The sequence below is a fragment of the Cibotium barometz genome, chromosome 21, assembly GCF_041138505.1.
Source record: "Cibotium barometz isolate CiBa-2024 chromosome 21, ASM4113850v1, whole genome shotgun sequence".
NCBI lineage: Eukaryota > Viridiplantae > Streptophyta > Polypodiopsida > Cyatheales > Cibotiaceae > Cibotium > Cibotium barometz.
Genome location: NC_141066.1, coordinates 37,433,937 through 37,446,902, shown reverse-complemented (window position 1 = coordinate 37,446,902; position 12,966 = coordinate 37,433,937).

The following is a 12,966-nucleotide window of genomic DNA, read 5'->3' as shown; positions in this document are numbered from 1 at the left end:
CCCTACCTAGTATGTAATATTTACAACTAGAATATGTGATATTTACAACTAAAATAAAATGAGTTATGTGTGATATTTACAACTAGAATAAAATGAGCCATGTAATTAAAGTCAACTTTGAGTACCTTCAATGAACTAAGGAAGCGAACTGCATTAACATTTATCGATGCTCTCTCTCTCTCTCTCTCTCTCTCTCTCTCTCTCTCTCTCTCTCTCTCTCTCTCTCTCTCTCTCTCTCTCCACCACATAGACCTTAGTTTATTCATCTCCTGATGGTACCTTTCATTATCTTTTCTTTAAATTGGTCCTATAGGTCATTTTTTAACATTTCACAGACATTGATAGTAAGAAAATCATTTTCTCCAATCTAAAGGTTTAGCTTATATTTTAAGGGTAGTAAGTTAAGCAATGTGCACATCATCATTGAGAGAAATTGCAACCGTGATTAATACCAAGTTGACACATCTTGGGAGATTCTAGCTTTTCAAGCAAAGTGCTACATAACTTTGAATGGTATGTAATTAGTGAACATTGAATTACCATGTAATTTTGAACTAGCCACAAAAAGATGGGCATGTTTAGATGTGCAAGAAATACCTTTCTCTAGGCACAAAATTCTAATATAGTACCTCAGATTCATGTGTGTGTGAGCAAGACAAATGCAGAAGTAGGCAACTAACAAGCATGTCTCTAATCAAATTGTTAAAAAAATTTTGATCACGACAATAAGGAGAGATGAACAACACCATGCAAGCTTGCGTTTTGTGTGTGTGTGTGTGTGTGTGTGTGTGTGTGTGTGTGTGTGTGTGTGTGTGTGTGTGTGTGTGTGTGTGTGTGTGTGTGTGTGTTTAATCTTCTACATCAGCAATCAGAAAAACTCCAAGAACCTTATCCAACTTGACCAGTAAAAACGTTAAAAATGATTATATAACAATAGATTTGTGTACAATAATCATGTTACAAATACGTGGAGCCAGTGACTCCATTAAGTGAAAAAGAAGTTAGCCCATGTGTGTCTTGCAAGTGTTAAAGGACCTATCATGTGTTATAGATGTCACCCAAAATAGCCTATGGTTTATGCAGTGATGGGATCATTCCCCTTGATATGTCTAGAATATAGTATCATCCCAAGTAAAGGAATAATTCAAAAATTTGAAGATAATTGGCTACCTAGTGAAGAGATCCACTATTGTTTCCTATTATATGAAAAAACAACTACCTTCTTAGAAATCCCAAAAGAACCAGTAGATATTTCCAATCATATCAGCACAACAAATTAAATTTCTCTGTTACAGCCTATCAGGGTATAAGCACTCGGGTATCTCTAAAGATAATCCCTCGAAATATCACAACAATCCACATATTGTTCAAAGGATTGGTAGTCATGTTAAGCTTGTCTTAGGATATCTTTTTGCATGAATTTAGAAAGCTACCTATATGTTTAAAAAAATCATCATTATCACTACATATTAGTAGTATTATGAAATACGTTCTAATGGCGGCTTCTCGGCGACCCTGTTTTGACAAGAGAAGCTATATACATTCTCATGTGCACATGAACTCCCCTTATCTAACTAAAAGGAGGGTTAAGCTCTCAAATTGTGAGTTATATTGACAAATTCTTTGGCCTATATTGAGGCCTAATAAAATTTCCAAAGTCCGTGTAGTGCTAATGTATCAATTTATTGAATCAGCATTGAGTACCATCTCAGCCATGCATGACCGGACATGAGCCTATTAACAATATGCTGGCCACCGTAGAATAAGGAAAAAGTAATGCACATCCATATTTGGTGTTCTATCAATCCATGTGAATGAGATTTGGGGCCGAATTAGCTTAAGGATATATCTCCATATGCCTAGATCAATCCGCATCTACTGCTTAAACAGTTGGTATTAATCATAAAAGATTTACAGGATCATCACACACAAAAAAAAACTAGAAATATATCATAAATGATATTGAATCTGTATTATGAGCTATGCTCATCCCTAGTTAAAATTTCTGAAAAAAACTAGAATGCTTAATTGTTTCATAATAATAGTCAGCATTGACCTTGGAAAAAGTCATGGTCCCTTTTGTTCTCCCATAAACGCCCACCACAGGTGATGAGCACTTAGATGGGTCTAAAAAGCTCATAGAAAAAGGTGATTCCAGTAGTTCTCCTCGTTCTAGATATTGAACACCTTTGATAGCATGGTTCTTGCATTCGTCAAGCATTGAACTAGTAGATTGGCCATATATATCCAAGTTTCTACTTGGATGGGTGCCAGAAACCCTGTATTTGCAAGGGCACATAGACGATGTGAAACCCCCATTGATTCTACCTCCACCTGCCGAATAGGTAAAAAAGGATAAACTTTGGACACCTTTGGCACCAATTCTAAAAGGTGAGAATCAGTCATAGTACACATGTCTTTTTGGAAAGACTTAATAGCTTCTAGAGCTATTGGATCCCTATTAAATATATTTCCTATTCTAAAAGGTGAGAATCAGTCATAGTACACATGTCTGTTTGGAAAGACTTAATAGCTTCTAGAGCTATTGAATCCCTATTAAATATATTTCCTATTAGTGGAACATTGGGATTAGATGGAGAAGCCAAAAGAAAGAAGGTTCCAAATCACATTACTTTCTTAAGAAATTTGAGATATCTTCTCCCACCACAGCAAATGAGGTAAGATCATAATGGTAAGTTTTAGTAAGCATAGGAATTTGTGATAATAAGTCAAAGATGGTTTGGTTACCATCATCCTTATTCTTATCAAGAGTTGCAAGTACTCGAACCCAATCATTGAATGAGAGGAACTGCAAGATGGATTCAAGAAGTGTTGAAATATACAAGTGAAAAAGGTGTGTGTGGGAACAAGCTCTTGGATAGAGGCTGTAAAAGAGGAGATGTAATTGTGAAAGAACCTGTGAAAAGGTTAGAAGAATCTACTGGGAGAGAATAATGGGTAGCATGAGGGAATTTAGGAGTGTGGAGATATTCTGGGAGATATTCAGGGAAAAGAGAAGAGGTGGAGAGAATCAGGCAAAAGGTGGAGATATTCAGGGAGTAAATCATGGAGAAATCAATGGGATTTGATGCTTGATGTAAACTCTATAAATTGAGGCATGGCCCTAATGAGAATTTGCTGGTTTTTGAGTATCCATGCCTACATTAATCTATGTGCTAATTTTTCACTAATTACGTCTTAATCACTTGCTAATCACTTTGTTAATTATGTTGATTCTAGTGTTTGATCCACCATAGCTCATCATTCAGCTCAAATTTCAACATGGTATCAAAGCCATGCCTAGAATCAACTAGATTTATGAGCCCATTAGTGAATTAATCAGGATTAGTAAGATAATTAGCAAAAAAATCAGTTTTTAGTGAGTTTTCACTCTTCCCCTTCACCCCCAGCCAGTGGAGGGTCTCTAGCATCTAGCACACTCAAAATTAGGGCATAAGATTCTTACACAACCTAGCTAAGGTCTTTAGCTTCAAGCCTATCTAATCCACGCAGCAAACCGCCGGCGGAAGCATCAGATTTTCACAGATTTCCAGGCGCCGTTTTTCTGAAGTAGAATGAAGATTGCTCTTTGCTCAGGTCAAAACTCTCTAATTCCTCTTAGCACAAAGGGTAATCAAGCATGCTCTACAAGCTGGTGAAGACAGAAATCAATTTCATCAAGTCTACAGAGAGATCAAAGCTCTTCATCAAATCTGCAGGTGACTTTGGTAAAACAGAGATTAAGCTTTCATTATTTGCTCAAATCTTGTGTTTCTTGGCTTAATCCTCTACTAGACTCATTGCTATTGATGCCTTTCAAAGCATTTGAGCTCATTTGAAGTGGAAGGCACCAGATCTGGACTCCCCGCATACTCTGTTTTCTGCACACAAAACAGAGCATTAATTTGCTAATCAGTGATTAATCAGTGCTAATCACTGTACTTTGGTGCAATTGAGGGTTCAAATTAACCATTAGGTATCTGATACAGATCCCTATAACTTCAGATTTCAAATCGGAGTTGGTTTGATACTCCAACCATCCCGTACAAATTGGTTACTCTCAATTTAATGTAATTTCTGGTGATTTTATGCTGATAAAATTGTTGTAATCATCTATTAAACACCAGATTGAGTTGTAAAAGGGTAGACACTGCCCTTGAATCTTGATTTTGGATCAAGAGGTAAGACCCCCTTCACTTCACCATGAATTCAGCACAGGAAATAGCCAAATTTAATGGAGAACAGTTCTATACATGGCAAACAAAAACCATGTATTTGCTGATGAGGAAAAATCTGTGGGGATTAGTTGAAGGGAGAGATGAATGCCCAGAGAGAGGGGAAAATGAGTGGAAGAGTAGGAATGAAAAAGCATTGGGGCTTATTGCACTCAGTTTAAATGATGAGATCATTCACCATATCACAGGGATACAGTGGGCAAAAGATGCATGGGATGAACTCAATAAATTATTTGGTACACAAGCAAAAAATTCCAAGATAAATCTATTAATGCAATTTTACAAATTGGACATGAAGGAAAGTGAACCCTTAATCACACACTTGAACAAATATAAAAGCATTAAGCAACAGCTGGCAGCTATTGGCAAAAAGGTAGAAGATGATGAAGCATTAGCTGTACTTTTGAAGAGTGTGGATAAAGGAGATTATGAAAACATTGTAGCAACACTAAAGAATGTACCTGAACTGAAGATACACGAGATAGAAGCAGCTCTACTGGAGCAAGAGAGCAGAGGCAAAGAGAAGAAAGAGCTCGACTCAACAGCAGGAGAGGAAAAAGCATTCTTCACCCGAGGAGGATTCTCTCGAGGACGAGGACGAGGAAGAGGCAGAGTAGGAGGGAGGACCTTCACTTGCCACAAATGTGGAAAGCCAGGACACATGGCGAGAGACTGCTACAGCAAACCCAGTGAAGAAGGAACGACATCGGCAAACTTCATGGAGGCTCCAAGAGAAGTGGAGTCGGATCATCTTTTCTGAGAGAGAGAGAGAGAGAACCCACAACCCAATGTAACCTGCCCCAATAAAGTAAAACCACCTCTGAGCCACCGATGATGTAGGCCAGGTGGTAGATGTATGTGTGAGCACTTTAGTCAAGGTCGCGGGCACTTATAGTAGCCTTGGACACATTGAGAGAGAGAGTGTCAAGGACTATGGAGTTTAGGGACTTGAGGCACTGGTCGCGGGCTATCAAGTAAGAGGGAAACTTGATACAGGGTCCAGGTGTGTTAGGATTATTCACTTGAGGGGAGGTGTTGAAATATACAAGTGAAAAAGGTGTGTGTGGGAACAAGCTCTTGGATAGAGGCTGTAAAAGAGGAGATGTAATTGTGAAAGAACCTGTGAAAAGGTTAGAAGAATCTACTGGGAGAGAATAATGGGTAGCATGAGGGAATTTAGGAGTGTGGAGATATTCTGGGAGATATTCAGGGAAAAGAGAAGAGGTGGAGAGAATCAGGCAAAAGGTGGAGATATTCAGGGAGTAAATCATGGAGAAATCAATGGGATTTGATGCTTGATGTAAACTCTATAAATTGAGGCATAGCCCTAATGAGAATTTGCTGGTTTTTGAGTATCCATGCCTACATTAATCTATCTGCTAATTATTCACTAATTACGTGTTAATCATTTGCTAATCACTTTCTTAATCATGTTGATTCTAGTGTTTGATCCACCATAGCTCATCATTCGGCTCAAATTTCAACAAGAAGGAACATCTTAGGATTGATAGATGACAAAATCTTGTTCTAAGCCTCTTCATCCTTCAAGACATGCTGGCAAGCTTTTGACAGGGTATGTTCCATCAGAATCTCGATAGCCCTTAGAAGTGGTAGGATCTAAAATCAAAAGAAGGTCTCAGAGTTTGAGATAAGTATGAGATAGGGACTACCTTCAACCAGCATGCATAGCAAAATTGTTGTGAGCCCTGATCTCACCCTAAAAGTAAAGCCACCTACTTGAAACCTATCAGCTCATTGAGCATAATGATAGTGAGGAGAGCTAGACTTCTAAGGTCAAGAATATGAAACTAGAGGCTCCATATATCTCCAGTTTTATACTCCAGTTATAGTGTGTGTTTTCAGTCTTCTACATCAGCAGTCAGAAAAACTCCAAGAACCTTATCTAACTTGACCAGTAAAAACCTTGAACATGATTATATAACAGTATATTTGTGTACAATAATCATGTTACAAGTACGTGGAGCTAGTGACTCCATTAAGTGAAAAAGAATTTTTTGTTATAGAGCATAAACCACAAAAATATTTTTAGAGAATAGATCCTGTTACCTACATCCATCCAAACAGACAAACAAAGAGTTAGCTCGTGTGTGTCTTTGCAGGTGTTAAAAGACTTATCACGTGTTATAGATGTCACCCAAAATAGCGTGTGGTTTATGTAGTGATGGGATCATTTCCCTTGATATGTCTGGAATATAGTATCATCCCAAGTAAAGGGATAATTCAAAAATTGGAAGATAATTGGATACCTAGTGATGAAGAGATCCACTATTGTTTCCTATTATATGAAAAAACAATTAGCTTCTCAGAAATCCCAAAAGAACCAGTAGATATTTCCAATCATATTAGCACAACAAATTAAATTTCTCTATTACAGCCTATCAAGGTATAAGCACTCGAGTATCTCTAAAGATCACAACAATCCACATATTGTTCAGAGGATTGGCAGTCATGTTAAGCTTGTCTTAGGAGACCTTTTTGCATGAATTTAGAAAGCCACCTATATGTAAAAAAATCATCATTATCACTACATATTAGTAGTATTATGAAATACGTTCTAATGGCGGCTTCCCGATGACCTTGTTTTGTGACAAGAGAAGCTATATACATTCTCATATGCACATGACTTCCCCTTATCTAACTAAACCGAGGCTTAAGTTCTCAAATTGTGAGTTATATTGGCAAATTCTTTGCCCTATATTAAGAGGTAATAAAATTTTCAAAGTCCACATAGTGCTAATGTATCAGTTTATTGAATCAGCATTGAGTACCATTAGCCATGCGTGACCGGACACAAGCCTATTAACAATATATTGGGCATCGTAAATTAAGGAAAAAGTAATGTGCATCCATATTTGGTATTCTATCAATCCATGTGAATGAGATTTGGGGCCGAATTAGCCTAAAGATATATCTCCATATGCCTAGATTAATCTACATCTACTGCTTAAACATTTGGTATTAATCATAAAAGATTTACAGGATCATCACACACAAAAAAACCAAAAATATATCATAAGTTATATTGAATCCGTATTATGATCCGTGTTGATCCCTAGTTAAAAATTTTGAAAAAAACCAGAATGCTTAACAAGACCAACATAGCATCGTGACCTTATATTCATAGGAAAAGATATGCACAACCTTGCATAAAGACTGAGAAACTTTTCCAAAAAAATAACTCAGACTCACCTGTGGCATAAAAATTGAGAAACCATTTCCAAAAAACTAGCATGTATATTATCCAAAATCGGATGTTCATCATGTGTATGATTCCCCAAAGGTCATCATCTAAACTGAGAAACCATTTCCAAAAAACTAGCATGTATATTATCCAAAATCGAATGTTCATCATGTGTAGGATTCCCCAAAGGTCATCATCAAATCACGTTATATAAGTCAAAAATTTCCAACACACGGTCTCAGGCGTATGTAATATGGACATAGCACAATACGGGTTTCCATACAGTCAATAACCCATAAATCTATACTAAGCACAGAGTTTCCATCGATAGTTATCAAGGGATTCAATAATCATAACTAGGATATGCGAGGTAAACCCACAAGAGTTACTTGAGAGGAGGAACTCACGGCTGATGCTAGCACAAGAGACATAGCAAACAACCACAAGACACGGGCTAAGTGAGTGTATAAGCACTCACCTTGCTCCATTTATATAGGTAGAGTCGAAGGAAGCTTCTAAATCGCCACCTCCTTGCTGGTGCATTTGCAAAACCACCAGATCATGTGCAGCAGCAGATGAGCCAGCTAAAGCTGGCTCATCAGAAATGAAAGCCATGTCAGGCGGCCAGAGTTGGCTCAGCAGAAATGAGAGCCATGTCGGGCGAGTTAACCTCGCATGCATGAGATTAGGTATAGTTTATTATTAGAAAGGCACCATATGTGAATGGTCCCTGTATCTGGGCACTAAATGCCTGATACTTGGTAATGAAAATCTCATAAAAGAACAAACACTAGCACAAAGACATTCCCTTTAGCAGAAAATCATAACAGTAAAACGGAATACGAAACATCATACAGAAAATCCGCTACACACAATAACCCTGAACAGATGATCAGAATTCATTCATGTCATAATCATGTAAGGGATTACATTTCCGCTTCTTCATTTTCTACAATTCTGAATCTCCGTTATGCGCCTTTTTCATGATCAACTAACTACATCTCTTCATATCTCTCCCTTCTCACGAATTCCTAAGCAACTACCCAAAAGGATCATATCTCTCCCTTCTCACGAATTCCTAAGCAACTACCCAAAAGGATCATTCACATACATAGAATTCGGATATTCCAACTTAGGTAAAGTTAACCCCTAACACATGGCACAGCCCGGTGGTTGGGTTTTCAAGAAAACCCGACTCGGACCCATAAATCCCTGATCAAACCATCCATTGTCTTTACATTGCTTCAAAAAGAAAACACAACTGCAAACTGAAAGCAAAATCCTACTAAACTAGAAATCCTAAAACACTAAAAAGCACATAAATTACTAAGGTAACACCACCGGCTCCAACAGCTTCGGCGGATCATCTTTAGTCTTTGAATCTTCCACCGGCTCCAGATCGACTGGAACAGCAATCTGATCTGCAAGCATTATATCCTGTGACACCATCTGAATGACTTCAGCCTGGCCAACTGCTTCCTTTTCAACCTCCGACATAATCTCCACAGTTTGTCCATGATCCCCCACAGTAGCCTGCTCTGTATCCAACTGTCCCTCATTAGGCAACTCCATAAAACACATGGCTTGAACTTGCTTCTCAAACTCCAACAATTTCAACATCAAAGCATGCTTTTCAGACTGTAAACCTGCTACCTGATCTAACAATATCTGCTCAGATTCAGAAATGAAAGCTCCACTTAATGTATGAAATGGCTTCATCACCCAAGCTTCAATCCGATCTCGGATACCTTGCCACAGCTTGACTCCCACCTCAGTTAAGCTCCGCCTAATCACTGCTAAATCAGACTCTGAAACTAACACTTCCTCCACATCTTCATTACTCTGAGATAACATCTGTCTTTCAATAGCCAACAATGGTTGAATACGTTGGGCTAACATCTGATTCTCCACCTGCAAACCCACATTTTGCTCAGACAATACAGCCAACTCCATATGCATCTTCTCCTGTAATTGAGTTGTCCATTCTTTAAACAATCCCAACGACATCTTTGTCTGTACCAAATTTCTCTGACACTCTGCTACCTGGTCTTTCTCTTTAACCACTGCCTCCTGAGCCTGAACTAACAACATCTTAGTTTTCACTAACTCCTCCTCTTGATGCTTGACTTTAAGCTGATAAGTAGCTTCCGATCGCGACTGCTCCTGGATTACCCGAACCTGGTGTTTCCAATCTGCAATACGACTCTCCTGCTTCCGAACATACTCTTGGACCTTAGTCAAAGACCAGAGCACATCCTGCAACTCTCCACTCTGAACACTCTGTTCTGCTTCCTTGGCTACGACTAAAACAGAATCCCACTGATTTGACTTAACAGGAGTAAAGTCCATCGTCTTTACCACAGCTTGGATCGCAGATGAATCCACATCCAATTTTCTTTTCTTGCTAAAAGTGAATTTCTTACCCACTGAAACTAATGATGGATCAGTACCAACAGACTCTGTGGCCTGATGCAACAAATCTAACCCTTTCGGAACATCTGGTGAGACCAACACCTCCTTGGCTTCGGAGCGAGTATAGCCTGCTTCCATCAAATCCTGAAACACATTCATCTTGTCAGGCTGATGCTCAAACCCCAATGGAGAATCCACTGCCCCCTCCGGGACAACGTCAACCTGACCCGGTTCTTCAGGACCACCATGCACTGGTTGAGGCGGCAAAGAGGCAATTTGCTGGCAGAAATCATAGGAACCTTCTCAAACAAAGCTGCTAAGAACGCCGACAGCCGAGAAGTGACTTGAGACTTCCTCTTATCAGTGATTTCCACCTCCTGCAGAATTCTAATGTGCACCAAAGAAGCCCAACTAACTTTCCCCCCTTTCTCAGCATACAGCAAAGGTGCAAAATTGTCTTTTGACATGTATTCCAATTTAATAACCTGACAAATTCGCTCAAGGTACCATCTTAAGTGTTGACGACGGGGTTCAGCGACATTCTTCACCATGTAATAGGCTCGAGACCCCTGTGGAAGCCCAAATTCCTTCCTCATGGCCACATCCAAACACTTTGCCACAGCCACAGTTTCTTCATAATGGAGATGAAACACTTCTGCTATCAATTGAGGTGTCAAACCCACAGTCGTCGCGCAGAGAGGTAACCATTCCTCTTACGAATCACCTCCAACTGCATTTTGGCATAAACATTCTCCCGCCATCTGTCCCACGGCAAAGATGCAAACTCCCATAACCCAATGGTCTGCAACCACACTGAGTAGTCACCGCCTCTAACAGATCCAGATGAACAGAAAAATCCAAGAAAGGATCCATTAAAGCCTGCAAAGTAGTAGCTTCCAACCCCCCTACCTCAGCACAGACAGCGCATCCTCAGGCTCGAAATCTTCATCAGCCTCTACAGACGCACGAACAGAAAGCTCCTTACTGGCGGCGGGTTGCTGACGCAGTCTCGCCGGGGAGAAGAGCGCTCCACAGGAACCACCTTAAGCGGCATCGAACGCCCCATCTCAGCCCCAGCGCCTTGACGCAGGGAGTTCAGCTTTGCTAAGCACTCTGCGTTATTCATGAAAAAAGTCTCCTCAAAGCATGCCAAAATTGAAATGTGCATGAAAAAACCCCCACACGTGGTGATATAAAACACAACGTCACCCAGTCGGCCAAATCTACCACACATGCCCGACTTGCCACAATATCCTCCACTTGTACACTAGCGGACATTCCCAAATTTTCTAATACATCCCCACTTACACCTTCACCTAATTTGCCCACTGGTGCGGATATTCCTCCGTCTGCTAAAACTCCGACCTCTGCGGATACCCCGACCACCACTGGTGGTTGACCCACAAACTTCTTCAGTCGGAAACCATTAATCGGTTTCTCGACCAGAGTCCCAAACATATCAGCAAGTCGGAAAGTACCCTGACCACAATCCTCCATGATTTTGTACGGCCCTATGTACCGCAACTTTAATTTACCCGGATGAGGACCAAGCTTCGAATTATACAGCAAAACCCAATCCCCAACCTGAAAAACTTTGAATTTGATCTGTCTACTTACCCAAGCCTTCCGCCTTTGCTGAATCACCTCTGTGATATACCCACTAACAATCCGATCCTCTTCGAGCTGATACAGCATCCGCTGTCGGAACTGAACAGATTCTTCCGGTGATAACCGATCAGCAATAGCCACCCGCAAACTAGGAACTACATATTCCATTGGAACCACCGCCTCCAAGCCATACACCAGCTTGAAGGGTGTCAGACCTGTAGTGACTTTAAAAGCTGTACGGAATGACCATAGAGCAGAATCAAGCTTCACATCCCAGTCATCCCTATTCTCTGCTACTATCTTCTTCAAAATCTTCACCAAGATCTTGTTGGAACTCTCTGCTTGACCATTGGCTTGAGGATGATAGGCAGTAGATTTCTTATGCATAATCAAATGAGTCTTGGTCAACTCCGCAATGACAGCATTGAGAAAATGACTACCCCGATCACTAACCAATTCTACTGGGCACCCAAACCTAGTCATAATGTTGTGATAGAGAAACCTAGCCACACTGTTGGCGGTATTATCTTTCAAAGCAACAGCTTCCACCCACTTCGTACAATAATCAGTAGCCACCAAGATATAACGACAACCTGTCCGCTTGGACTTAGGCTTGATGGGCCCAACAAAATCCAAACCCCACTTCTGAAAAGGATCTAAGGGCAGAATCGGATTGTCCGCCATGCGGTCTGAAGCTCCAGGCTGCCCCAACTGTTGACAAACCAAGCAACTCCTAGCATGATTGTGTGCATCCTTCAGCACGGTAGGCCACCAAAGCCCAGATTGAAGAATCTTCTTACCTGTAATGTCTCCAGAAAAATGCCCACCTGCAATTCCACCATGAGCCTCTTGCAGAACTGCTGATTGCTCAAATTCTGGGACACAGCGACGGATAATCTGATCTATCCCTCTCTTGTACAGAGCACCTGCTACCAAAAAAGGTTTACTCCTGAGTACCAGCTTTCTCCGTTGATCAGTGGAAAATTCCACTGGCATGGTGCCATCTGTCAAGAAACTCAACATCTGATCATACCAAGAATCCAATATCGCCACAGTAGCTGAAAACAAAAACGAATCAGGTAAGTGATCATCCACCCCTACAGCTACTTCCCCAATCTCCAACCTACTCAAATAATCCGCTACAGCATGCTCCTTTCCCGGGGTATGTATGATCAGAAAGTCAAACTCCTGGAGTAGAAGCATCCACCTAGCTAACCTACCCGTCAAGTGTGGTTTCTTTACCAGATACAATAAGGCCTGATGATCTACATGGAAAACCACCTTATTGCTCAACAGATAGTGCCGAAACTTGTGAAGAGAATACACCATCCCCAAAGCTTCCCTCTCCGTGACGGCATAATTCCTTTCAGCACTTGTCAACATCTTGCTAGCATAGTACACTGGTCGAAACCAGCCCTTAATCTTCTCCTGCATGAGGACAGCCCCTATGGCAATGTCCGAAGCATCTACAAAAACATGAAACGGTAACCCCCAATCAGGAGGTTGCAC